Source organism: Mustela erminea, chromosome 13 (genome assembly GCF_009829155.1).
Source record: "Mustela erminea isolate mMusErm1 chromosome 13, mMusErm1.Pri, whole genome shotgun sequence".
NCBI classification, from domain to species: Eukaryota; Metazoa; Chordata; class Mammalia; order Carnivora; family Mustelidae; genus Mustela; species Mustela erminea.
This window is the reverse complement of record NC_045626.1, coordinates 37,901,726-37,929,276: the sequence shown is the minus strand read 5'-3', so window position 1 is coordinate 37,929,276 and position 27,551 is coordinate 37,901,726. Positions and strand designations below refer to the sequence as shown.

The following is a 27,551-nucleotide window of genomic DNA, read 5'->3' as shown; positions in this document are numbered from 1 at the left end:
TTCAGGAAATTTTCAGAAAAAGATGTCAGCAAGCCAAATATTCTCTTAACAAAAACTAATAAACAAGAGCACATATTGCCAGTGTGGCCCCACTTTTAAAAGACTCATGAACGAATAGGATTTTTTTCCCGTAGAGTGAATGTAAATGTGTGACTAAGGAACTAAAGGCATAATTTCAGGCAAGAAGATTACCTTGATTACCTTGACTAGCAAACTCTTGGGGGAAGAAGATCTTTACCAAGGTCAATTGTAAGTTTGCAAAAGCAAGAATCTTCCCTCTGCCCATAAAGCAGAACTGCATATCACCTATGTGCTCACATGTGCTGAAATCACTGTGGATTTTGCTCATATAGTAGGTAAAGAGGAAACATTGTCAAAACCTCCAAAGTTTGGCTTTGGGTCCCTCATGTTCTCTTACCCATCTTAAGGGTCAATCTTCCAGCTGTCTGTGTGCCCACTGGCTCAGAATGTAAATCATTGCTTAAGGAAGAGACTGACAGATTGGTTGATTTATTGGTTGATTGGCCTTTGACTGAAAATCCCCATAAAAAAATATTACTTCAGCTAGGCACTTGTAATTTAAACATCTCATCTCTACCTGTGGAATGGAAGGCTTTTCCTCTTGGTATTTCCAGCCTAGGTGAAGAAGTGTATTGTATTTTGGGGATGTGTGTAGAAGGAGAAATCTTGTAATCACACTAGACCTATTTAATGCCCATGTATTTAGAGTAATTTAGAGGCTAATGATTAGAGTGCATGCTCTATGATGTTTTCTCTTAAGCCCTTCATCTGCCAGAAATTCCTCTCCTTACTGCAGTGAGTGAGCCAGAACTACTCAACAAGGAAGCTGAAGATCTCATCCTCAACATTCTGAGATAGCAAGAAACCTGAGCCACTACAAACTTTGTAGACCTAAAAAACAAACAAATCCTAAAATAGGATTATGAAAGGCTTCCATACACATTCCATCTTATACTTTGGTCATTTGATGGTTTGATCTATTCTTTGCAAACCATTTTCCAGATTTCTTTGCCTATTGTCTTATGGCTTAGCTCAAATGATGGGAGATGCTGGCAAAGACCAAGGATGGGAAAAAGAGAAAATGGATGGGTATCCCTACTTCTACTTTACACACACACCCTCTCTGATTCAGGGCTACAGCTCAGATTCTTCCTCCCCATATCCCAGCCCATGCCAGAAAGCATCTTCCATGAATCTCACACAACCAGGTGGGCAGCTCTGGCTCTTGGGTTCTTGGGTTCTAGTAACAGCAACTCCTCCCTGGTTTCTCCACCTCCAGCTGTAGCAGTGGCTTCCTTCTGTTATCAATCTCTGTATTGCTTTACCATCTTCTGTTTAGCATTTCAGCTCTTCTAACACCATTGTTAATAGTTCCTGGTATTGAGTTTTTCTAATGAATAACATGGAATGGGCTCCGTTTTCTAGATTGGATCTCAACTGGCTTCAAGACTTCTGTTTTCTATCATCTTTGAATGTATTATAGCCAATACTTTGTGATTTTTTTTCCCTTGTTAATGTCAATTCATTATTTGATATCAAGGAGCTCTCCACCAAACTTTCTTTACTATTTCTGCCTCTGGTGTTAAAAACCCATCACTGTCAGTAATGGTGGTATTCTAAGCCAGTAAGAGTTTTGGTGACAATTTATAAAGCATTATTATTTAGACACTTGTCACCGTACTAATATCTTTCTAACAAAGACTATATGATTCTAGATTCATCTGAATAATATCATTGATTTGAATCATTACACATTGTAATTATACAAATCATTTTGGTAGTTATTGTACCTTTACAAAATTTACAACAGATCTAGGAATAAAATACCACCAGTTTTCCTAATTTAAAGGGCTTGATAAAGATAAAATGAAGAACTTGCTCAAGACACATTGATAATGACAAATATAGGATTAAGAACTGGTCCTTTAATTCTAAATCAAATTTCTGTCTAAATTGTATGGTTATACCTCAGGAGGAAACACTTGTCCGGGTATTATGAAGAGAAGAGCCTGAAAAAGACAGATAATATGCTATGTGGGGGCGGGGGGGAACCAAGTTAACTTTGGAGAAAACTCTTAGAGACACTAAATTGAAAGATTTTATCTGAGGTTACCCATTTTTGCAATACTTCATAAAATCAGGGATCACAATGAATGGCCTACTACTACCTTCCACTAACTGTAACAAAGGCCTTCTGCCTAACCTTCATGCAATTAGCATAAACTGAGTAGCTATGATGTTTTTATAAATATAAATGAACTTTCAATATCACCATGATTATAAGTACAGGCTGACCAATTACATGATATTTATAACCAAAGACAACTATATTTGACATTCAGGGCTGAATGACATCAAATGATATCATTTTAAGAAACTTATTAAAGCTTTAAATAAATAGAAGGAAAAAATAACATAATTTATGAAATATGAGATAGAAAGCCAATATTAACATCAGTATTTGGAGGATACAAAAAATTAATTTTACTCTTGAAAGGGAATAGTAACACATTTGCTACTTTCTATTTGAAAAATGGTTTCATCACATCACAAGGAAAAATAATTTTTAACAACGTGTGGCAAAGAATATTAACTGGATTTATCATAGTGACCATTTTACCATGTACACATATATCAAATCATTGTGTTTACACCTGAAATTAGCACAATGTTAAGTATCACTTATACCTCAATATTAAAAAAATTAATAAAGGGCTTACATACAGGGCAGAGTTAAAATCGATTCAAACTACAAAGAAGCCAGTGGTCCTATGGTCATCCCAAGAGGATAAAACTCTAATACCACTTTTATTCCCACCTCCTCCTCTCCCATCACACCAGATCACCAGAGCCTAGGTGAGAGGTAGACAAGGACCAACTTCCACATTCATGGAAGAGGATATGAAATCTGAATGACTGTGGGTGGCTTCATCTCTGTGTGAGTATTCAGTAAGTGCACAAGGTGTGTATACACCTCTAGGTGCCAGGTTGAAAGGACTATAAGTAAATACAAAAGAAATGGGCAGAAGGAAAGAAAGAACTACTTGCCCAAATCTAAAATAAAGTGCTCTGTAAAAAATAGCAAGCTCTGTGCTTGCAACATAAAGAGGTACTTTTATAATAAAACGTCTTAATAATAACAAAATCCTAGGGGCACCTGGATGGCACAGTGGGTTGGGCCTCTACCTTTAACTTGGGTCATGATCTCAGGGTCTTGGGATTGAGCCCCGCATCAGCCTCTCTGCTCAGTGGGGAGCCTGTTTCCCCCCACCCCCCGCCGCCTACTTGTGATCTCTCTCTCTGTCAAATAAATGAATAAAATCTTTAAAAAATATTAGCAGAATCCTTAAAAAAAGTGGGAAGAGAATCCTAGATTACATATCATGAGTCCACATAGCACTCAGATGTTTGTTATTGCCTGAGATAAAATGCTGAAACATTTTCAATAACAGAAATAGTACTTGCTTTTGTTGTATTAATTGTAAACAGTAAATATAGAAGAGTTGTTTCCACATTTTACATTTCTCAAATTCGGTACATTTAAGTCCATATAAATATTTAAGTTTGTTAATCCCATATTAAATGACCAATAGTTAGGCCTAGCACTGATTTGTGGGAAAAGGAGGATTATGGTTCAAGAGAACCATGAAAGTTCTCAAAGCTATCATCCAGTTTGAAGCCAAGCAAACTTTCAAATCATGGATGGCTGAGGAATGAGGTAGACTCTAACCAAGCAGCCTGGATTAACATCAGGGCAGCCATCTTGCCCCAAATTCTCTTCTAGAAAATAGGCTCTCACAGATCCATCTCTTCCACCATTCAAGGAACACTATTTACATTGATCTTATTTTCTAAAGTCTTACTTTTCACAGTTCAAAAATTTTTATATTATATGCTAACTTTTCACACATTTTGTCATCTTTTTCCAAATATTCGTAGAGACATGGACATTACTTTAGTACTCCTTTGTATAAAGTAGTATATTAAGTAAGTCACAAGTAGAAATATAATGTTTCTTAAAAAGTCAATGGAAGAAGAGAAAACATTTTGGTTTTTGCTGATGTTTTATTTTTTGTAGTAAAAAGACTGGCAAGAGGTAATGTCAGCATGGGTTAAAAGAAAAAAAAAAAAAAAAGAGAGAGAGAGAGAGAAAAAGCTTAAGAATTGAAAGGATTCCCAGGTAACAAAGGGCACCTGGGCGGCTCAGTTGGTTGAGCACCTGACTCCCGACTCTCGATTTTGGCCTGATGAGATGGACCCCTGAGGCAGGTTCTGTGCTCAGCAGGGAATCTGCTTGAGATTCTTTCTCCCTCCCTGTCCCTACCCCTTGGTCCCCCACCCCAACTCATGCTCTCGTTCTTGTTCTAAATAAATAAACAATATAAAATCTTTAAAAAAAAGAAAGGATTCCCAGGTAATGAATATTCTTTTTATATTAGTGATACAGATGTTCATTTTCATTAACACTGTTTCTATCATAAATCATTGAGTTGCCCTCAAAACAAAATTACAAAATCTGTCTTGGTTGACCATTAAAAAACTAATTTCTCAAAGTTTCTATCCTGACTATATCAACTTAAACTCTCTAAATAATACCAAGATTCAGTAGTATCTTACAGTGTGATTATTTCTAATTAGCCAAGAGCTGCTCAAAATACACTCCCTCCCCACTGTATCTCATGCGTCTGTACTAATGTTACGCAACCATGGCCATCTAAAATCTTTCTTTGGATAAAGCGCAGCAGATTCTGGTTTGAAAGACACTGTTTCTTGGCTTTCGCAGAGAGGAAACATTTACTGAGTTGTGACTGGCTAGTTTAGAGGTGGTGTCCAGTGCTAATGGCACCTTGTCAAGCTCCTTCTTCAGCGGCTCTCCAGGAAAAGAAAGAGGACAACTAATTTACATTGAACATATCATTTCAGTGTATGGATCTCCTCTCTGTACTCCCTTGTAGAACAAATTAACCTGCCTACTGCCTTGCTGTAGCCATATGACCTCCCCAGACCCAAACTGCCAACGTAGGCACCTGACCAAAGGACCATCAAACCGTAAGAAGTCAAAGCCACAGTCACTGTGGTCAAATCAGAAAAGCAAATTGCTCAAAAAGATTCTACCTCTTGGAATTTAAACAAACACCTTTCTCTTCAACATGTGGGCTAATGATGAGCAGCATCAAAATCACCTGTGAACTTGTTAAAAACTATCAAATCTCAGGCTTTACTGCAGACCGACTGAATCACAACTTGCATTTTAACATGACTTCCAGATAACTGTATGATAGGTGGGGGTGGGGGAGGGAAGGGAAAGCAGAAGACAGGAGGAAAGTGGTTGAGGAGAAGAACTTACTTCACTTTGAATAACATAATCGTATACAAATCACCTCAGCTATGTTATTATTTAGCATAATAAAAATCTCAGATCAAACTCCTACCTTGCTTAGTAACTGCAGCTAAAATAAGAACCTTTGGACAGAAAGGGTTCCAGGGACCATGAACAAGCTAAATTCATGAGAGAAAGCCAGAGTTGGGAGACGGATGGACAGAGAAAAGGTTTACAACAGACGGTATATACGTGGTAGGCTGGCTTCACACAGTCCTGGTGACAGCATAAGTATTAACTGTGCCCCCTCTGACTCCAAATGGACAATAAATTGTATGATAACCCTGTGTATAATTCAGTGAGACCAAGGCTAATTCGTGGGCTGGCTGCACTACTCTTCCTATTCTTGGGTGCCTTAAGTCACTCTCTCCCTTATTATGATATCATTCTTACAGACACCGACCCCTCCCTCCTGCCCTCATTATTTGAAGGAACTGATGCAAAAAAGTATACTGCTTAATTAGTGCTGACTGTTTGCCATTAAAAATAATTTAATATTATACACCGGGTGCTTATTTCATTATATCTAATCCTCACGCAGACCCCGCTAATCTAAAATCGCAGAGGCATATTCTGGAATCTCGAGCAAATGACTTCCATTAAAACACCACAGGTGCCAGGGCCCAATTCACAATCAGGGCAGCGGACTCCAGAGCCCCTGTCTTTTCACCTCACCCACGTGTCTCATGTCATCCAGTTCTTTGGGTGATGCTGAAAACACCAGTTATGGAAAAAAAAAAAAAGGTAGGTATTGTCTCTGGAAGCATATAAGTACTTTTTGTAAGATATTGTCCTCCATTTTTCTGACAAAATGCTTAGATGCTTTGTAGATACGGGTTGAGCATTATTTTCTAGACTATACTGAAGACATGGAAGTTTTTTATCATACTCTATTTAAATATATTTTTACCCAAAATGTGCCTTTTTCCTATAACCACCAAGGTATCCTAACCAATTTGCTGTAGTAAGTAGTGACAAAATAACTGAAAATAAGTTAATGGATGAAACCAGGACAGAATTTCACATTTACTCACATACAAATCACCTCAGCTATTATTCACAACTGTTATTAAGTAGTGCGAGTGATTTAATGTCTCAAAAAAACACACACACAAAATTATTTCTCCTTTTTATAGTAAGAATCCTATCTTAAAGGCAAAGGAAAGCAATGGCTTAAGTGAGATTCTAGTTTGCCCACATATGCTGGCATTTGGAAAGGAATCATTCTAATTGTATTTATAATCTTTTTGTTTAAAGGTTTATTTACTTGAGAGAAGGAGAGAGAGAACGTGTGTGCACACACATGGGGGTGTGGCAGAGGGAGAGAATCTTCCAGAAGACTCCCCGGCTCCAAGTAGGGAGCCCAAATCGGGGCTCGAAGATCTCAGGACCCACAAGATCATGACCTTGCTGAAGACAAGAGTCAGAGGCTTAAACAACTGAGCCACACAGGTGCCCCTTTATATTCTTAATAATAAAAGCTTAGAATTTCAACTTCTATATGCTTCGTCTTAATGTTATCTCTGTTTTTTTGTTGTTGTTGTTGTTATCTCTGTTTTTTTAAAGGGTACATGCAAGAATGCATCCTAAGACTGCACATGTTTGGGTTAAATATTCACAGATTCCTAATTCCAGTTCTAATTACTTTTGCTTATTTTTCATTTTAGGGGTAGGAACAGGGAATGGGAGGCAGGGATATATGGGGAGCACAGCACAAGGCTTGCCACATACAAGAGGCTTAACAAATTCTAAATAAATCTAAATAATCGAAATCAAAATGAAAGGAAGGAAGGAAGGAAGAAAAGGAGAGAGAAAGAAACACACAGGGATGGAGACACATACTGTTTAGCAATCAAAGAAAATATACATACTGCCCCAGAATTGGAGTATATGAGAGTCCTGTTTGTTGACTATGATTAAAATCAAGGTTATTAGGGCACCTGGGTTCACTGCTCAGCTGCTCACCTGCTCACCGAACCTGCCTTTGGTTCAGGTCATGGTCCCAGGGTCTTGGGATTGAGTCCTGCCCTGGGCTTCCTGCTCAGCAGAGAGCCTGCTTCTCCCTCCCCCACTCCCCCTGCTTGTATTCCCTTTCTCTCTGTCAAATAAATAAATCAAATATTTAAAATTGAAATAAAAAATAAAATAAAATCAAGGTAATTATTTATTCTATTGTGTAGACTGATAAAATTTCTCAGATAGATAAGGCAGAGTAGGTAGAAACAAATGAAAGATTAAGGGGAACAGGAGGAAGAGGGAGTCATAGCAGGGGAAGGGGGAGGGGGATGCGGGGTACATGGGTGAAGTGGGGGCAGATAGGAGAGGGCAAGGAGGAGAGGGGAGGGGAAAGCAGGAGCGAGGAGGAAACTGGTTGAGAAGAAGCACTTTAATCACTCAGCTATGGTTACTTGATTAATATCTGGGTCCCTCCCAGGACCTCCAGCTCAGAGAGAATAGGGATTAGGTCAATTTCTGCTCTTTGATTAATCCAGCACAGCTCCAATTCCCAAGGACGGTGTTTTTCAAAGAATCTGTGATGAAGAATCGATCTTTTCATTTCCACTCTGTCATGGATAAATACTTTGTGAAAACAAATACTGCTGGTAACAGAACATACAATATAGAAGCCCATTTATTTATTATTAAATTCTTCTGACATAAAATTGCTGTGATTGTGCACTTATCTTGTCATGGACCAGTCACCGTTGTGCCATCCATTAACCATTCCTTGAAAAGCCTGACCTGGTAGAAACTCATTAAAAATTTGTAGGCTGTCTAATCCAGCCATCAGAACATTAACAGTTCAGCAATAAATTAGATTATGATTTTCCTGGAACTTGATCTCTCTGGGCTTTCCCCCGATTTTATTGCCAATTCTGAGAAGTTAACAGGGTGGTGAATCCGACCCCGATTTTTAAATGGCTACACTAAGGACAAAAGACAGACTTGTTGGGGGATGGTCCCTTACTGAGTAGCAGAACAGAAAGGGACTCAGTTCGCTCCACTCCCAGGCCACTGCTTTTTCCCATAGGCCTCAGTGGCTCTTTTTTTCCCTGCAATCAAATTGGACATGCAGCATTAATTAGCGAGCTGTAAGCACTTTGCGTTTTCACTTTTGGCTAGCAGATTCCAGTGAATCTCTAATTTACACATTTCAGCTCTGCAGACATTTACAGACCAATATTCTGAGAGCTAGTCTTTAATTTGGCTTAGCATCCATTACTGTATTTTTATGTTAAGATATATATTTAATTGTCATTCCAGAAGAGACCCTGCCACAAATAATCCATGGTTCCCAAAAGACAAGTGTGTGGTCAGTCCCATTCTCCTTTTCTTTTAGTCTGTAAATTGTTATGCCTTTTTGTGGTATTGGCTAGGAGAAAACAACGAGTAAGAAAAAAAAAAACAACAACATAATAACTATGACAACTTCAGCAAATCATTGGTAAAATGTCCTTTCCAACAACCGATTCAAAATGATAAAAATGAAACCTATATTCAAAATCTTGGGGACCATTTTTTTAAAAGATATCTGTTGAACAAGCTATCATTTATCTATCTTTTCTGGACAAAAGTACAAAACAAACTGTTAACAGTCATGATCTCTTGAGAGTACAGCAGACTGACGGAAGGAAATAGGGGATCCTTCCTTCTTTGTACATTTCTGTACTTTTAGAAATCTTTCTCATGAATATGTATTTAAATGAATATGTAATACTTTATTAATAATATATTGGTGATGGAAGTGATTCTAGGAAGTCTAAATGTTTTAAATATGAATATATATTTAAAACAAATGTGTAATATTTTATTACTTTATCCACTGAACTTTGAAATAAAGTAATATGCAAGGCCAGTTCTTAGCCCGTTAGTAGATAGATGAGGGAACTAGAGGGAGGTCCAGGGCTGAGATTCCAAGGGAAATGTGTGTTATGCCAAATCTGTGAGCTTCCCACTTCCTTATGCTGCAGGGAAAAGACAAATGAGCACATTGTATCAGTTAATGGAATCTCCTTGTATTTCTAACTTGGGTCTCCTGGGGTAGATAAACAACAAACAGGACCCATGTGAAACATACACTGTGACAGTGAAATAACCCAGAATTTGAGGTAGTTCTGAGCCAAACTAGTTCAAGTACATTTGGTCAGAGTATATTTTATATTTTAATTACCCTACTGAACTTTTCCCCTGGTCTGGTAAAACCAGTAAGAAATTCACTTAGTCTCTACAAGGTTGGCGAGGAGTGCAAAGAACACGTTAAGTTGGCAAAGGTCACATACCACACTGAAGATAATTTTTTCTGATAACCAAAGACATTTTCGAAGGGAAAAAGCATAAAGTAAATATTTGCCAGATTATAAACTAAATTTTACACCACAGGTCCAATAACATATAATTTGCTTGCAACAGACTATTTCTTAAAAAAAAAAAAAAGAATGCTTAAGATATTTAAAATGAGAAAGTTACTAACAATATCATGTTAGTCCCCGTACAGCTTTTCCTCTTGACCAGCTAAAAACTCTTTGTTTTAAGAGAGGATAAGCCACTAGAGAAAAACCAAGCCTTGATGTTGAGAAGAAACAATGCTAAATTAACAGGTTATAATTTTAAGCTCTAAAGAAATCTCAAAAGAACTTGAAAAAAATATTGTGAAAATTTGTAACAAAAAAAGTGAGCAGAAAAGAACAATCACATTCCCGGGCCTTTTCTTGCCCCCCACTCTCCACTGTGTAGAATGGCAACCAGAGGAAAGACGTAAAGGTTAGGAAGATCCCTGATATCCTCTATTTGGCAGGAGTTAAGAGAAGCACATGTCTCCTTCCTGATATGGGTAGAGTCATCCCTCGGGACCTTATTAGCTACAGAAGAAAAAAAAAGAAAACTTGGTTATCACCCTTAAATTCCCTGCTCACTTAAAGCAATTTCTAGAGCAAAGATACATACGTGTAGCATTCTCTAATAAAGTCATGGCTTCTGGGATTTTCTAAATTTCTAAACTTCCTTTCAAGCATTAGAGAAGTGTTATATGTGATTTTTCTTTCTTTCTTTTTTTTTTTTCCTTCTTCCTTCCCTTTCTTTTTTTTTTTTTTTTTTTTAAACTAATGGGTATGGTCATTATTAGATAAGGTTGGAAGGTACAAGCAGTGAAAAAGTTAATTTCTCATTTTCTTTTTAAAATCTACCTTAGGTTTGTTCCACAAATCATTGTAGTCGCCATATTGTTATGTAATTGCTGTTCTTAATATTTATTATACAGGGCTAAACTTTATAATCATATTGTTAGTTTTTACAAAAAAGTATGAGATATAAGTGATTCCATCACAGATAAAGTAATAGCCTTCAGAGAGTTTTCCAGTGCATGAATTTCTACATGTGATTTAAAAGGCTGACCATATAACACATATGCATGCATTCAGGACCCATGTGTGAAAACCTTTTTTCTACAGGTTACAAAGCTGCAATATCCTTTAGTATATTTTGATGGTTGACTCAGATATTGAGCCATTTACTCCTCTGAAGACCTGGTTATAAACGTTTTCCTTTCCTTCTTCTGGTGCTAATTATCTTACCCTTCTCTACTACACATTCAGTAAAACCTGTGAGTGAAGACCGCATGCAGAAAGAGACAAGCTCCGTAGCCAGCAATGGCAGCCTTACTTGCAAACATGAAAAACTCTTTAAGACATTCCTCCCACCAAGCCCCTTTCTCTAAACAAACAAAGAAACCCAAAACACAAAGCAACAACAACAAAAACATAAGAAATCATTCAGACAGAAAACATGATGGTGTTTAGAGGAACAGGTCCACCATGGCCTATCCCAGTTGTTATGAACCCTAATGGAGACACACGGGAGGTAAAATGCTGGGAAAATTTGTGAACATCTAATCACCTCCCAGACTGTTAGGCGAAGTGAAGGCGAGGTAGCATCTATAGTCGCAGATTGTCTATGAAACAGACCATCAAAGACATAAGAAAGAGAAAGAGAAAGGGAGAAGAAGTCTAAGTAGTGACTGCTGAGACTTAACCTGCTAGTTGAGTGACAGGAAGTGGTTGCTAACGCATATTAGCACCTGGTGCCCTGTAAATGTTTTCTGGTTACCTCCCTTAATTCCCAAAACAGTTCTATGAAATAGTTATTATACAGAAAGGAAAATCGTAACTGCTAAGGCTTTCCCACCTATCCACCCCACCCTGTCACCCCTTTCCTTTGTGACCGCTCTGGATCCCATGCTAACGCTCCTCATAGCACTTTCACACATGTGCAACAGAAGGAGTAACAGTGTGGTTGAGAGAATGGGTGCTGTGGCTAGAGAAACATAGATTCAAACCCAGGTCTGTCACTTGTAAGTCAGGTGGTTTGGCCACTCTCTCTGAACCGTAGCTTCCCCCTAGAAATAATAGGGGCAGGGGTAGCATTTACATCACAGGATGACTGATATGATCAAGTGAGTTAATGACTGCAAAGTATTTAACTCCATACCCCTTCCGTAACAAGGATGAGTTTAGCATTATCTTTGAAGGGACGGGTAGTTTCTGGTTTTCTTCATTTTCTACAATGTGTTTATGCAGAAGGAGGCCCAGGGAAAGGGTTTATTAGGTATTTGATTTTATTTAAATTCAATTAATTAACATGTCGTTTATTACTTGTTTCAGAAGTAGAGTTCAGGGACTCATCAGTTGCATGTAGCACCTGTCGCTCATTACATCATGTGCCCCCCTGAATGCCCGTCACCCAGCTACCCCGACCACCCCTCCCCCTCCCCTCCAGCAACCCTCAGTTTGTTCCCTGGAGTCTCTTATGGTTTGTCTCCCTCTCTGATTTCACCTAAGCGTTTTAAATGCTTGTTGAATGAATGATGAATAAAGAAATGAACAGATGGATGGATGAATAATTTTCTGAATATCAAGATAGCATTTTTTTAAAAGATTTATTTATTTGACAGAGAGAAAGAGATCACAAGTAGGCAGAGACACAGGCAGAGGGGGAGGGGGAAGTAGGCTCCCTGCTGAGCAGAGAGCTGGCTCCATCCCAGGACCCTGAGATCATGACCTGAGCTGAAAACAGAGGCTTAACCACTGAGCCACCCAGGCACCCCTAGGACAGCATTCTTTTTACTAAAGTTCCAATGGCAGGGCACCTGTGTGGCTCAGTCGATTCAGTACCCAACTCTTTGATTTCAGCTCAGGTCATGATGTCAGAGTTGTGAGACTGAACCCCACATCAGGCTCCCCCACATCATCAGTCTGTTCCTCCCCCTGTTCCTCCCCCTGCTCTCTCTCTTCTCTCTCTCACTCTTGCTGTCTCTCTAAAATAAATAAATAAAATCTTAAAAAAATAAAAAATAAATAAAGCTCCAATTGCCTTCATTATTTTCCTCTTCCTGGAGTGGAATAAGCTTCTGTGACTGTTCTCAGTTGTTAAGCACCTGGTACAGTGCAAGTTCCTTTGCATTACTTATCTCTTTTAATTCCCCAAACAATTTCATGAAATGGTTATTACACAGAAAAATTGGACCAGACTGTGTCCAATGGCCTGCATATTTGTAACATGGGGCATAGGTGTTCTTACATACCTAAGGTAAGAACAATAAAAATGATTGTTTCTTTATCATTACCTCTCCGTGTAACATCCAAAAATGAGTTTCTCCAATGCCTCATTTAAGAGATGAGAATGAGAGATAAAGAGAGGTGGATAATCTCCTGCTGTTAGTTCTATGACTTTAAAAATATTCCCTGACCTTTCCAAGCATCAGTTTCCTTATTCATAAAATTGGGACACAATGGTAATTATATGTGTCTGACAGTATTGTGATAATTAACTGGGATAATGTGTAGAAAAAGGTTCATCGTGTAAGGATAAGTGGATGGATTTTCTTTGAGGGGACAGGCAGCTGCTTCCCTACCATCCCCTTTATGGGGTCTCCTTGAAAATAGTCAGGTATAGCAGGATCACCATTTTGATTTTCTAGTGCAAGGTTAGGACTTCTGACCCTTCAAACAGTAAATGCAAGCCTCCAGAATTAGTTCAGAAATAGCTTTCCCTCAGAAGAGAAATAGGAGACAATCAGGTGCATCTATTTTTCTCTCAAGAATATAGAGGAGTTGTCATTGTTCTTCATTCTACTTTACTGTATAAATATGTGTGCGATTCTGTACAGACCTTGTAGTCACTTTGATGTCACCATACATCCCTACACTATGATGAACTGTGTTTTCTCTCTTTCTTCTATACAGGTACAGAAGGGTCTTTTGGGGGGCAGGGTTGTTTTTATTTTCCCAACAATTATAAACTGTAAAGTGACAAAAATTCTTAATTGTTGAGGTTGTTCTTGTAATTACTATAATTATCATCACTTCATAACTATGGTGATGGAAAATGATGCCATTATCCAGATAAAAAAGACGATAAAATACTCCTGACCCTAGCTCATTGAGTAAGTTCTACCAAAAGTGGTTTTCTCAAAAGTTCAGCTGAATATATTCTTTTTTTCTTTTTATCCAACTTATTTTTATTTTATTTTAATGCCAAGAGAAGAATGCAAAGATAAAAATTATTAAATTTTAGACTGTCAGACCCCAGTAATGAAAGATAAAATTTTGGGGGTCATACTAAATGGTTGAACTTCAAAATGAAACACATACCCAGGTTTTGCATACTCTAATTGCTATATACAAATATTAAAGAGGAAATAGAATAGAGTAGTAAAATAACTGCAAAAGATGCTATGAAATTCTGTGTACTAACATGACCTTCTAAAATATAATACATCATGTGGTTCCTGGGTAGCTCAGTCAGTTAAGGGTCCAACTCTTGATTTAGGTTCAGATCATGAACCTAAATCAGGGTCATGAGATCAAGCCCTGTATCTGACTTTGCTGTACTGGGTGTGGAGCGTGCTTGAGATTCTCTCTCCCCGGGGCACCTGGATGGCTCAGTGTGTTAAAGCCTCTGCCTTCAGCTCAGGTCATGATCCCAGAGTCCTGGGATCGAGCCCCGAATAGGGCTCTCTGCTCATCAGGGAGCCTGCTTCCTCCTCTTTCTGCTTGCCTCTCTGCCTACTTGCGATCTCTGTCTGTCAAATAAATAAAAATCTGAAAAAAAAAAAAAAAAGATTCTCTCTCCCCTTCTCTCTCTGCCACTGCCCCTGCTTGCTTGCTTGCTCTCTCTCTTTCTCAAATAAACAAATTATGGGTAAGTTAAGTCTTATAATTAAATGCAGTATTTGTTTTTTAAGGCTTAAAGATCAAAAATGATGACCAAAATCAAATTCATTGCCGTCTCCATTACTGTCAGTTCTCTCCTCACATCTGCTCACAAACGCCCTCTTCCAATAGACTTTCCTTCTGTCTAGTAATGGCACTCAATGGGTTTCCAATGGGTTTCCAAGTCTGAAAGTTCTTTAACACTTTCCAGTCATGGGCCAAGTCTATCCCCTGTGCTTGTTTTAGCACATTTCTTACCACAGAATATTTTTTAAAATATTTTATTCATTTATTTGACAGACACAGATCACAAATAGGCAGAAAGGCAGGCAGAGAGAGAGGAGGAGGCAGGCTCCCCACTGAGCAGAGAGTCCCATGCAGGGCTTAATCCTGGACCCCAGGACCATGACCAAGCTGAAGGCAGAGGCTCCAACCCACTGAACCACCCAGGCGCCCCCACAAAATATTTTGATTTTCTATCTCTTGGTCTTTCCCACCAGTATTTTTATTAATGTCTGAACATATGCATTTTGCTTTGTAATTCTTAGCCACCATCTTGGCAGTGGCCGAATAAAACCTTGGTTGAATAAATTAACACGGGAAATTCCTTAGAGTATATGGCTATGATTGCTTTCGCATCTATTCCCTACCTTTAATTCTCAGTTTTCCTATGTTAGTTTAGGTTCTCAGTCCTAACAGCCTCCTCTTAACCCTTCCCATACCATCTGTTTATTCTCTTCACATTTGTAGGACACATTTTCACAAAACCCTGCTCTGTTTCTCATGCCTGGCTCAGAAATGCCCACTGGCCCCCATCTGCCTTCGAAAGTGTCTCTCACCAAAAGTACATAGCCCCAACTAACATTCTGGCCTTTCTACACATAACCCAGTTTCAACAACTGTTCCAGCCATCTTCCCATACATGATACTACACATTTGCTTACATGTAATCCTAAGAAGATAGATAAATTTAGCATCTTACATATTTGTCCTGAAATAGAATAAAGTCAAACTTAAAGAATATAAGGAGGTTTTAACATGAACATAAGTCCCAAAATCTAAAAAAGAGAGGAGGAATCCTTGCTGTATTACTGTTCTCTAACCCAACAACATGTCATAGAATCAAAACTAATATAGGCAAAACTGAATCTTAATTTGATTTTTAAAAGCAAAAAGCATTCATATCACAGTATTATCTTTTGTGCTAAATATTTTTATCTTCAATATGTACTCTAACATATATGTCAACCATCAACCATACTGGGTTGTCTTAGAAGCAATCCTTAGTGCACATGATAACTGACTATTATAAAATCATGCATTAATGCCTCCCATGTATGTGTTTGTGAGTATTATTCCCTAGCAGAAGCTTCTATTGTGATCTTCCTGTGCCACTGCTTCCTCCTTCTCTTTTCTGTACTCTGGCTTCCCTTGTAAAAGCTCAGACCATTTCCAGATCACTTACCAAACTCAAGACCTTGGCAACCCAAAGATTTTTATTCTTAAACTGAATTCTGGACTTTCCAAAAGATATTCCAAACCTCTAAGGCCAGTTCATGAATAGAACAGCTTGCCCCTTCGAAGGTTCCTGAAGCAATGCCTTTCAAGGGATAATTGGGCTTTGGAGTATGACCTGTTCCTCACCAAGCAAGACCCTGAAATAGCGGGAGCCCAAATCAAACTGCCTCAGGGACCTAATAAATCCACACAAGTCATCAGCTCACAGCATTTGGCTCCAGTTCAATCATTACTGTTTTACAAAAGAAATGAGCCCAGAACACAGGAAATGGAAAACTCGGAGTAATATGATATGATTGTTTTTTTTAAAAAACTGGTTAGGACCACCTCTTGAAAAACTTTGGTTAGGGTAGTGAATGGGCTAAATCTTTTCTGCCTTAGCTTTCAATTATTGTTCAGTTATCTGTGTATATACTTTATTCTGTGATCTCAATCAGTGTGGCTGATTTTTACCTAGCCATCCTTCTATTTCCCCAATTCTGTTGTACTAATTTTGAGCCTGGCATCATATAGTGAACTTGAAGTTTCTCTCCTTTTGGAATAGGGTCACTGGCTTCCCCATTTTTGCCCAAAGTCGATAAATGAAGAGAAATAAGTTACTCCTGTTTGTTTTCAGAGGGGAAGGGGGTAAGTCTGGGGAGAAATAGCAGATTTGCCTCTTTATGTTTGTGATTTCTAAGGGCTCTATCCTGAACTACTGATAGAAAAGAGGTTGTTGTAATAATTTGCAATCATTTACTGAAAGAGGCTCCCTGACTTTCTGCTTTGTCTCCATTTTCTTAAGAGCATCAGGCTTCTGCATAGTTATAACTTGAATGCTATTCAGCCAGTTGTGACCCTTATGGTTTTGTGTATATTTCCTGACATATAAAGAGAATCATTTCATGTAGCCATTTAATAGAATCGCTCCTTCAGGTCTAAGACCTACGGTCTCTTCTAACATTAAGTTTTAGAGAAAAGGAGTCTATGTGTAATCTGCATTCACACCCAAATCTCTTTCATTTTGGTAAATTAAAGGAGTAATCTTCAAATAACAACTATTTTCTATGATATTGGCTATATTTATCATAGACTGCAATGTTCATTGTAGTGTGGTAGTATATTAGTAACCTGAGATTTTGTACATAGGAACTAAAACCCAGTTTTCAAATACACATTGTAAATATATGGCTGTGATCAAAGCAATAAAAAAAAGATGAATGCAGCATGATATAATTTTCACCAGGAATACTTCAAAAAATATATATATGTATATATGTATACATACATATACACCCTTTCAGGGTAATATACACTGATCTTCAAAACCACAGTTTACACATAAGTAATATAGTACATAAAATCTACATATTCTTGGAATATTCTTTTTATTTTTGGATATGGATTAAAGTGTACTTTGAAGTAATTAAGTTTTTCAGTGAGTAGATATCTCAACAAAAGATACCAATATCAAACATTTCAAACCCATAACAAGGTTTCCCAGTTCTTAAAGTAAAATCCATGCACTACTGAGTAATTATAGAAAGAACTGTGCCCATACAAACAAATGGGGAAAAAAAACAAAATAAACCCACATAGCCCCCTAGATTAAAATTCATTTTAGACAAGCAACAGAAAATCCTGAAAGATTTACACATTGAACATACTTTATGCTGACAAGTTGAAGCAATAGCACCAAAGAGAAGACCTAAATAAATTAATCTTCCCCAAAGAATACCTTTTTTTCCCATCATATTCTAACTACCTTAAAAGAACTATACCACTTTTATGCTTCCAAAAGGATTTTCAAAAACCGTATACATAATTGAAAACAAACATTTGTAAACCTAAAATGAAAACATATTACTTTTGGTGTTAAAGAAACACACTTGCTTAGAAAGAATAAATATTTTCATGTGTTTTTTCTTTTCTTTCTCTCTATGGAATTTTCAATTTAAGTACACAAAAATCTAGGGTAAATAAATTAAATGCCAAAAACATAGAATACATTTTTTTTTTTTTTTTTTTTTTTTTTGCTTATCTAATTTAGACATGCTCCCAGGATTTTAGATGGATGTTTCAAAAGTACCTAACATTTTTCCTCAAGTTTCTGATGTGGTCAACCCTTCAAACACCACCTAAAGTAGGAAAACATTGGCAGTCTTATCAGAGTCTCCTGCTGTCATTCCACTGCTGCACGGGACAGTCTTCAACAAGACTTAGACAAACCTCATTCATCAATATTCTACTCTGGAGAAGCTGACACTTACTGTGAATTCTGCTCTTCAACTTAAATACCAGTGTCTGTGGCAGCCAATTCTATCATTGCAGAGGCAGCATCCCTCAGGCGAGGTCCAACCTTTCTCTCCAAGTGCACCCAGGGATTAGTCTGACTTCCCCTAAATTCTCTCCTCTGCACAGTAAGAGCTAATCTTTCCTGTATGAAGCAGGAGATGGTGTTGCTATGACAACAGAGCACATTCTAGCAGTGGGACTACCGAGATGAGCCTTCAAAGACTCAGGGAAACGTGTACTCAGTTTTCCTCCAGGGCTATGGGCTCCTTCCTTTAGGATTTAATCCCCCAACAAGTTTACTGACAGACTGAGTTGTTGATTATCTATGCATTTTGCTACAGGGAGATCACTGATTAAGAACATGGCTGGAAGATCACAGAGTTATTTAATAAAAGTGCCATTCTCAGTTATATTAAATTTCCAGTTGTAACTGCTTTGTATAGCTGTTTTAAAACACAGCCTCACTTAAATGTAAAGCATTCTGCTTACTGTGAAGTTTTTTGAAAATGATATTGATGTGTTGAGAAGGGCATTATCAAGGCGAAAGCTTTATCTTTTTTCGTTTGTTTGTATATCATCACCAGTGTATCAACTTGAAGGTTGGATACAGACACACACACACACACACACACACACACACACACACACATCCATTTTCTCTCTCCAGCATCAACGTCTGGAGCCTTGAGGTTTCAGGGTGGGGGAGGGGATATGCTAACAAAAGCAAATCCCTGCAGCTACATTTTGCATACATATATTAGCTGGAGAATAATCACAATAAGCGTTAATCATTTAGAAAAATAATCACCAGTAGAATTTAAGTGCCTTCGCAACCACAGAAGAGAGCTAGTGATGGGTCATATTGTATAGGAGCAGATTTCTCATATTATTTTCAAACACGGCAGTTATATTTTTTGGAAAATAATTAACACGTAGGTTATCACGTATTTTTAAAAGTTGATCAACCATTTTAATAGTCCTAACTTTGTACTATTGGGGATATTCATTTTTCTTCAGAAGGCATTCCTGTGAATTCAAAACATGTCCATCTTGTCCGTTAGAAGGGAAAGACACAGAGCAGGGAAAGTTTTTCCTTCTCAGCAGCAGATGAGACGTTCAGTTTCTTTTCCCACCATGAGAGAGGCTTTTACCCATGGACTCATCCAAACTGTCTTTTCTGCTCCTCTTGATTTCCCCAGTACCTCTTCCATTTCTCAATCCTGTCCGTCAGGAGCCGCTCTTATCATGGCACCCTTCCCCCACCCTAGGCTGCAATTGCTGTCCTTTGTGGCTGAAGCCGTATCATCTGCATCTCCAATTGTGGAGGAGAATATGACTTCCTGGGTATTGCTGGGACTCAGGAGCAAGGGGTTCTATAGGTTAGAGGGATTCAGTGTCCTACTGGCCTTCTAGGATAATCATCAGGCTTTCTTGATTTACTTCTTGTTTCTCCCTCAAATGTGTGTGAAAAGCTTTAAGATATTAACTAGAATGTCAAGATCGCAAATTATACGTGCATTTACATTGAGTGACTCACGTAAAATGAGCAGGGCATTTTGAAACTCCTTTTGATTTGTGTTTTTTTATTTCTATCATAGTAAAAACTAGCAGTTAAATTTGTTTAATGTGTGCCTTGGTCTATACCTCCAGACACATATGTGCTTACATCGTGGGCACATACAGAACACTTTTCCCTCATGATCCTATTCCCAGAGCATGTTCTGAAGATACATTCTCATAATTCAAAAAGTTATGGCACCTGTTTTCATTATGTTCATTATTATCTAATTAGTAAAAGGCTTTTTTTTTCCCCCATTTTCACTTTCATCTTCAGGGAAACTGGATAAATGCCAAAACATGTAAACAACATATGGTTTACTTTCAAAATCAACCAACCAGAATTACTCATTTTCAAAGAATCTCTTAGCTAAAAAAATATGTTGAAGAAATAATTTCCTGCTCTAATAGCTAATGTTTACCATCTGCTATTCCTTTAGACTAACTACCTGGAGATCAATCATATTATATATTTTCTACTTCCCCTTCCCTCTAAAAAAACTGATATTAGTATTTTTTAAAAATATTAGTATTTTTAAATTAGTATTATTAAAAACTGATATTAGTATTTTTTTAAAAAGCATTCAAGTAGGTCATGCTAGAGTGTCACAACTTAAATTCGAATTTTGCAAGCAAGTTATACAACCAACTAAAATAATATGAATACCAGAAATCCCTCCTGTTAGAAATTTATGAGCTTTTTTATTGTCTCCTATGTATTAATTTTGAGCTTCTATTTTTCAACGTAATAATCAGTATGTCTGTTAAACCACCATAATAAGTTTGTTTGGGGAAACAGAGATAGTGAGAGTAGCAGAAAGAGTATTTTTCTCAAAACCAGCTTCAAAGATGAACCCCAAAGCAGTTCTGAGGAAAGAGACTGAGATACTGGAGTCCTTGGACAGGAGAGAAAAGCATGGGTCAAGAATCATTTTTTCTAAGAGTCTACCTTTGGTAGAAAGGCTTAGGTACGGTCTCTAGACTTTCGCTGGACACTGAGCACAGATTCTAATGACAAACTGCACTGCTAATCTGTCTGTGCCTCAGTTTCTCACTTTCAAAATGGGGAAAATAATAGTACTTCTATCATGGAATTCCCATAAGAATTCAAAGAATAAACATATATAACGTCCTCATAACTGTCTAGCGTACATAAAATATGATGCAAATGTTAGGTATTATTTAGGATTTTGAAGACAGGCACTAAATATTGTTCATTTTTTTTTAAAGATTTTATTTTTATTTATTTATTCGACAGAGAGAGATCACAAGTAGGCAGAGAGGCAGGCAGAGAGAGAGAGGAGGAAGCAGGCTCCCCACCAAGGAGAGAGCCCGATGCGGGGCTCGATCCCAGAACCCTGGGATCATGACCTGAGCCGAAGGCAGAGGCTTTAACCCTCTGAGCCACCCAGGCGCCCCAATATTGTTCATTTTGTTCCTCCTATTCCTAACACAATATCTGCTATAGGACATGTATTCAGTAAATGTGCAAAAGTATTTTTCACATCACTTATATGATTTCAATATCTTATAAAGCAAAGTGAATCATATTTGAGGATTCTAAAATATAACAGAAGAGAAATAGGAAATCTGTATATATAATTATTATGGGTTTATAAATTTCATTAAGTAAATAAATAAATATTCAAGGAACAGAGTAGGTTTTTAATACATAGCCCTCTTGCATACTAATTATCTAAGAACTATTTGCTGAACAATAGCTACAGATTACAGTAAGTAGAATTATCTGAACACAAGCACTATAATCCCTTTAGTTTTACAAGAGAATAAGTTATCACTTATTACAAAAGTATTTAAAACCTGCTTTAGTAAATATTATGCTAGACGCCAGGGTACTAAGACTTAGATCATGGTCTCTGTTCTCTCTGAGTTCACAATTCAACACATACTCTGTGTCCCAGGCACTGTTCTAGGTGCTGGAGATACAACAGTAAACCAAACAGAGAGAAATGTCTACTCTCAAAGTTACTCAGGCTGTGTGTGTGTGTGTGTGTGTATGTGTGTGTGTTAGGGTGGAAAATGTGAGTATATAAATAGATTGTAATTGCTTGTGAGGAAAATGAGACAAGCTTGGGAAATAGGAAGGTTGGTAGAAACAGGGTTGAAATTCTAATGTTAAACAGATATACATAATGTAAATTGGTAAAAGCCATAAAAGAGCAACAAAGGACCATGGGCAGCTATAAAAGGGATGGACTAACTCTTCCCTAAGTAATCTGGGAAGACGTCATAGAAGGAGCGGTCAAATTCCAACCAAGACATTCAAAAATCTATACAGAAAAGTTCTTCTTTGTGTATTTAGGAGTATTTTCACATCATCTGTTTGATTTTAATACCTACCACAACATCTAAAAATACTAAAATATGTCAAAAGAGAAATATACATTTATTAACTATTTACAATGTTTACAATGTTCAAAAATTTCATGGTCAATTAAAAATATGTCATTCTAGCAACTAAAATAACATATCATTGATCTACAAAAGTAATTACCCCTTACTTTGAAAAAGTAATTTTCTTCTTACTTATGTTCATAAGGTAAAACATAACTGAAGAAAGATAAATATAGGAGTGCCTGGGTGGCTCATTTGGTTAAGCATCTGCCTTCTGCGGGGGTCATGATCTTAGGGTTCTGGGATCGAGCCCCATATTGGGCTCCCCTGTTTAGCTAGGGATCTGCTTCTCCCTCTCCCTCTGTCTGCAGCTCCCCTGGTTTTGCTCTTTCTCTCTGTGTCAAATAAATAAATAAAATATTTAAAATTTTTACACACACACACACACACACACACACACAGAGGGAGGAAAACAAATTCTGAAATATTCTGTCAGATAATTGACATCCTGATCAGTCCAGAAATCTACAGATATATACCCATACCCACTTTTAAATTATTTGTTAAATGATCACTTATTCAGTGCAATGATATATCAGATACTAGGAATTCAAAGAAAAGTGAGATTAGTCTGCCTTCTACAAGTTTATGGTCCAGCCCAGTAGAGACAGACAAATACACAAGTCTTTATCAAAACAGAGTGATAATTATCATAAAACTATGCACAGGATGTTATGAGAGGATCTAGGAGAGAATTCTGTCCTGTTACAGGCATATGAAATCATCAAAAGAGCATGTACCTGCAGCCAGAATGGAAGAGATTTGAGCGCGCCAATGCTATCACTGAGAATAGCCAGAAAAGCTAATTTTAAAAAAATATATGCCTGAAATCCGTTTGAAGATATCAGACAGCTAGCAGGCAACCAGGATTGAGAGCCCAAGATCCCTAAGAGAAGGAAATCAGAGAACTGTGAACCAACAACATTCTCTAAGCAGCTTTTTTTACTCCAGGCGAATGCTGGTGTTCATGTGAAGAGACAGACCAAGACTATGAGCATACATTGTTAAGAGGCAGAGAAGACAGCAGAACTTTTGGAAATCTCTTAATGCTGTAAAGAAAATAAAATGGATTTCACACTGAAAAAGGTAGCCAGATTGTGGGTAGTCAAGATTCCGGAGAAAGGGTAGCAGCATGGAAATGAGATCACAACTTGTGGTTTTGGTCTTGAGACTTTTGCCTATCTCTAAGTTGTACAGAGCAAAAGGCCAAGAAGATATGCAAAAAACCTCTAAACAAGCAAACAGACAAAAAAATATAGCAGTGTTTGCTTTAGTCCTGCTCTGGACTGAAAGGCCAAGGACCACGCAGCGGGCAGGGTTTTTTGTAAACAGTCCAGGCTATCCTTAGAACTTCTGGAAGGTTACAGCCTTCAGCTGATGAAAAACAGATGGGGTTAAGGAAGCTTATTATAAGACCTGAGACTCAGCATCAAATCAATTCAATCCTTGAATTGATTGAAATGATCTGTGCCGCCTTATCTGATTACAAGGAGATAAGGGAAACTCCCTGAGACAGACAACGATCCCAAGACCATCCATTATTTTTCAGAGACTATATTATAATAATAAAAAAAATTATAAGGCCTACCCAGCTACAGGATAGAGAGGAAAGACATTTTATAGAAAGATAGACAATAGAAAGAGACAACCAGTAACTGGAGTAATCAGAGTAAATTTTAAAACTACTGGGGCTATTACACTAAGTGGAACAAGAGGGGGGAATTTCACCAGAGCTGGAATTTACAAAAGAGAATCAAAAGGAAATTCAAGAATTTTAAATATGAGAACACTAAAATTAGGCATTTAAGAAAGCCTTTATTGTTGATAATAGTTGGAGAGAAAAGCAGAGAGGATTAGTGAAATGGAATATAGATGAGTAGAAAATACCCAGGTGGAAACACTGAGTTAAATGCATGAAATGTAGAGAAAGGGTGTTCAGAACATATATGAAATGGAAAAACGATTTAATACTTTTGATGTGCTGGTAAATATTTAACAACCAGTTCTCCAAAAAAGTGAGCATATATTTTAAATTTCACTGTTATAAAGGATATCTAGCACACATTTTATAAATAATAAGAATAATGAAACATAAGATATTGCCTGTTTTAAATTGCATATAGCGAAATGATTCTTTCAGAATACTTGGCTTCCGGGTGAATTTCAAACCCTCATCATGCCAAAAGAAGTTGTTATATGCAAAGAAGGAATCATGGAACACTACATCAAAAACTAATGATGGGGGTGCCTGGGTGGTTCAGTGGGTTAAGCCTCTGCCTCTGGCTCAGGTCATGATCTCAGGGTCCTAGGATCAAGCCCCACATCAGGCTCTCTGCTTCCTCCTCTCTCTCTACCTGCCTAAAATCTTTAAAAAAATGATGCACTGTATGGTGACTAACATAACACAATAAAAAATAATAATAAACCTCTTAAAAAGTGTTATCTAATATATATAAATCTTTAAAAAAGTATTATCTAATATACATATATATATGTATATATATATATATATACACACACACTGGATATTTGATATAATTTAATCTTCACAAGTAACTTTCTGAGATTCACTGCTGTCCTTATTTTATGAATACCCCTGGGTCAAAGCTGTCTTCCTCTTTTGCTATCTTCTTCAGTATTTACCAAAAAAGGCTGTACTCTATTCTCATATTAAATAACTGGAAGTTCTCAGAACACATCATCCTCTCCTCTGACACCATGTCTTGTAATATCTCAGGTTCTCTCTCTTGCTCACTTTCTCACACACACACACTCTCTCTCTCTCTGGCTGGCATATCCTGTTCTTCAATCACTGGCTAATTCGGAATTTTCCTGTAAGATCTAGCTCAGCATTCTCTCGTTCTTAGAAGCCTTGCTTGAATGTCTCTAGATTGGCAAATGCCCTTCGTCATTGTTTCCACAGTACCCTGCACATATCATAAGCACTGTCTCCTGAAACTGTTTGTCTCCAAAAATGGTCCCAGATGATCTGTGAATCCCACAGTTTCGCCCTCATGAAAGACTCTCCCTGAATCACTTTAACCATTAGTAGGCAGAGAAAGGAACCTTGTCTAAATTTTGGACCGAACACGTAAGAAGGTCTGTCACCTTCTCCCTTTGCTCCTTATGGACTCTCGAGCCAACAGAGAAGAAGTCTTGTTACTGTTGGAAGAACCATGTGGAGAAACCCTATGCAGAACTATTTGATAGGTGAAGGGCCCTGACACACAGAATAAGAGAAGCAGGGTCAGCTGTCCCAGTGACTCTATGTCCTACCTGAAATGGGCCTTCCAGCCTCTCCCACCACGGCATCAACCACGGGAATGAGCCACCTCTGATGCTCTAGGACAATCAAGCCCTCAGACCACTGCATTCCTGGCCAACATCAGGAGAAGCAGAAGCACAACCAGCTAAGCTGTCAACCCAATAAATCACAAGATAATAGAGTGTTTACTGTTTCAAACAGCTACACTCTGAGGTGGTATTTTTATACAGAGATAGATAACCAGCATATCTTGTCCTTCAGACTCTGAGCAGCTCGAGCGCAGAATCCACACTAGATCAACCCTTGTATTCAAAACAACTAGAACAGTACTTTGTACAGAATGGTTCTAAGAAATGTTTACTAAATTGAGTTAACAAATTCAAGTCTCCTCAATCTGAAAATGCAAAAACCTCCCAAACAACCCTGCTTTTAATTTTCAGTTCTGAACCAATTTTTAGTGACATTGTTGTACATAACTGGGAACATAAGTTATTTCTGCAAGAATTGTATTAACCGATTTATATGTTCCTACCTCACTAACTTTTTCCTACTTTATTTTGCCTTTGCTTTTTCCTCTCATCATGGTATTTATTGTCTATGTCCCCCACTCTGTCCCGCTCCTCCCATTAAAATATAAGTGCCAGGAGGACAAGGGAAGGTCTTTTCTCTTTTCTGTTTGGTTTGTTGATTTATCACAAGTACCTAGAATAATACCTAACAATAGCAGATACACAATATTTGCTGGTTGGCCTGATTCATTATTTTAGGAGGAAACTGGGCATACTCATGAGCCACACTGTAGACACAGCCAGGACATAAAGAAGGTACATATTCAGTAGCTAAGGAAGACGACTACACGACCCAAGACAAGAAATTTTACTTCTCTGGGTTTTAGCAATTAGTGCAAAAATAAAATCTGCGTGGAAATGAGATAAATGTGTATGAAACACCTTGACCTCTTCAGAATAAAGGTGCTATGTAGATGGAAAAACATCATATTCCGCCTTGCAGTATGACTATTCCAAGTTGCAAAAATATTTATTTCTCAGTCGGTACTTTTTCTTCAGAAAATAGAATGGCAAGTTAACTTAAAGGAATATACAAGGCTGACATGCTTAAGTGGTCTGAGTTTCATACAGAAAGAAATCCTGTGGTGTGTTATAAGACAAAAACAGTTTTAAACTATCATGCAGCAGTCAACAATAAGATATAAAAATTTCAGAGAGAATATAATTAAGAACTAGGAGTATTCACATGTGTTTACCTTAGTCAGTAACCCATAATAAATGTTTAAAAGATGTTTGTGTTGAATTAGTGTTGAATAAATAAACATTAATCTTACACACAATTTTAGTAATAACATTATTATTAAGATAATAAATTATCTTAATGGCACTCTTTAAGATATGGTGAATAAGAAAAATTTAATGAGGTGTTATCACTAACATTCTAATCCTACAGACCTAGCTGTATGGAGAAAGAAGAGCGTATCAGTCTCTTATACTGTTTATTGCAGTGATTTTAAGCAGAGACAGCTCAAGTGCTCTTCGGAAGAATGCCATATGTACAAGGTGACCTTATGCAACGGTGACCAGGACATTAAAATGTTCCCTCAAGAAGGTCAACCAGCAGTCTGGCTAAACATATTCTTTCAAAGCACATATCCTTGGTCTGCTGGAGTCACACTATTGGGTTGGTTGAGGGAGGACAGATTTGTTGTTTTCATCAGCTCTACATTGGTGGAATAGTAACTCATAAAAACTATGCATAAATGAAGAGAAAAAAATATAGTCAGTTTGTTTTAACATCAACAGTTTATCTTATTTATATATAATGTGCTACTTTTAACCAGCAATATTATAAATTCATGAGGTAAAGGGACCAGGCCTTAAATATTTAAACTGTTGTATGTTAC

At 37.5% G+C, this 27,551-nt stretch overlaps 1 protein-coding gene across 9 annotated transcripts in view; it reads right to left on the bottom strand.

Moving 5' to 3' along the window:
• The window catches only part of NOL4 (nucleolar protein 4), a 402,656-nt gene that overhangs the window by 212,553 nt on the left and 162,552 nt on the right, over positions 1-27,551 (bottom strand). The window lies entirely within an intron of this gene.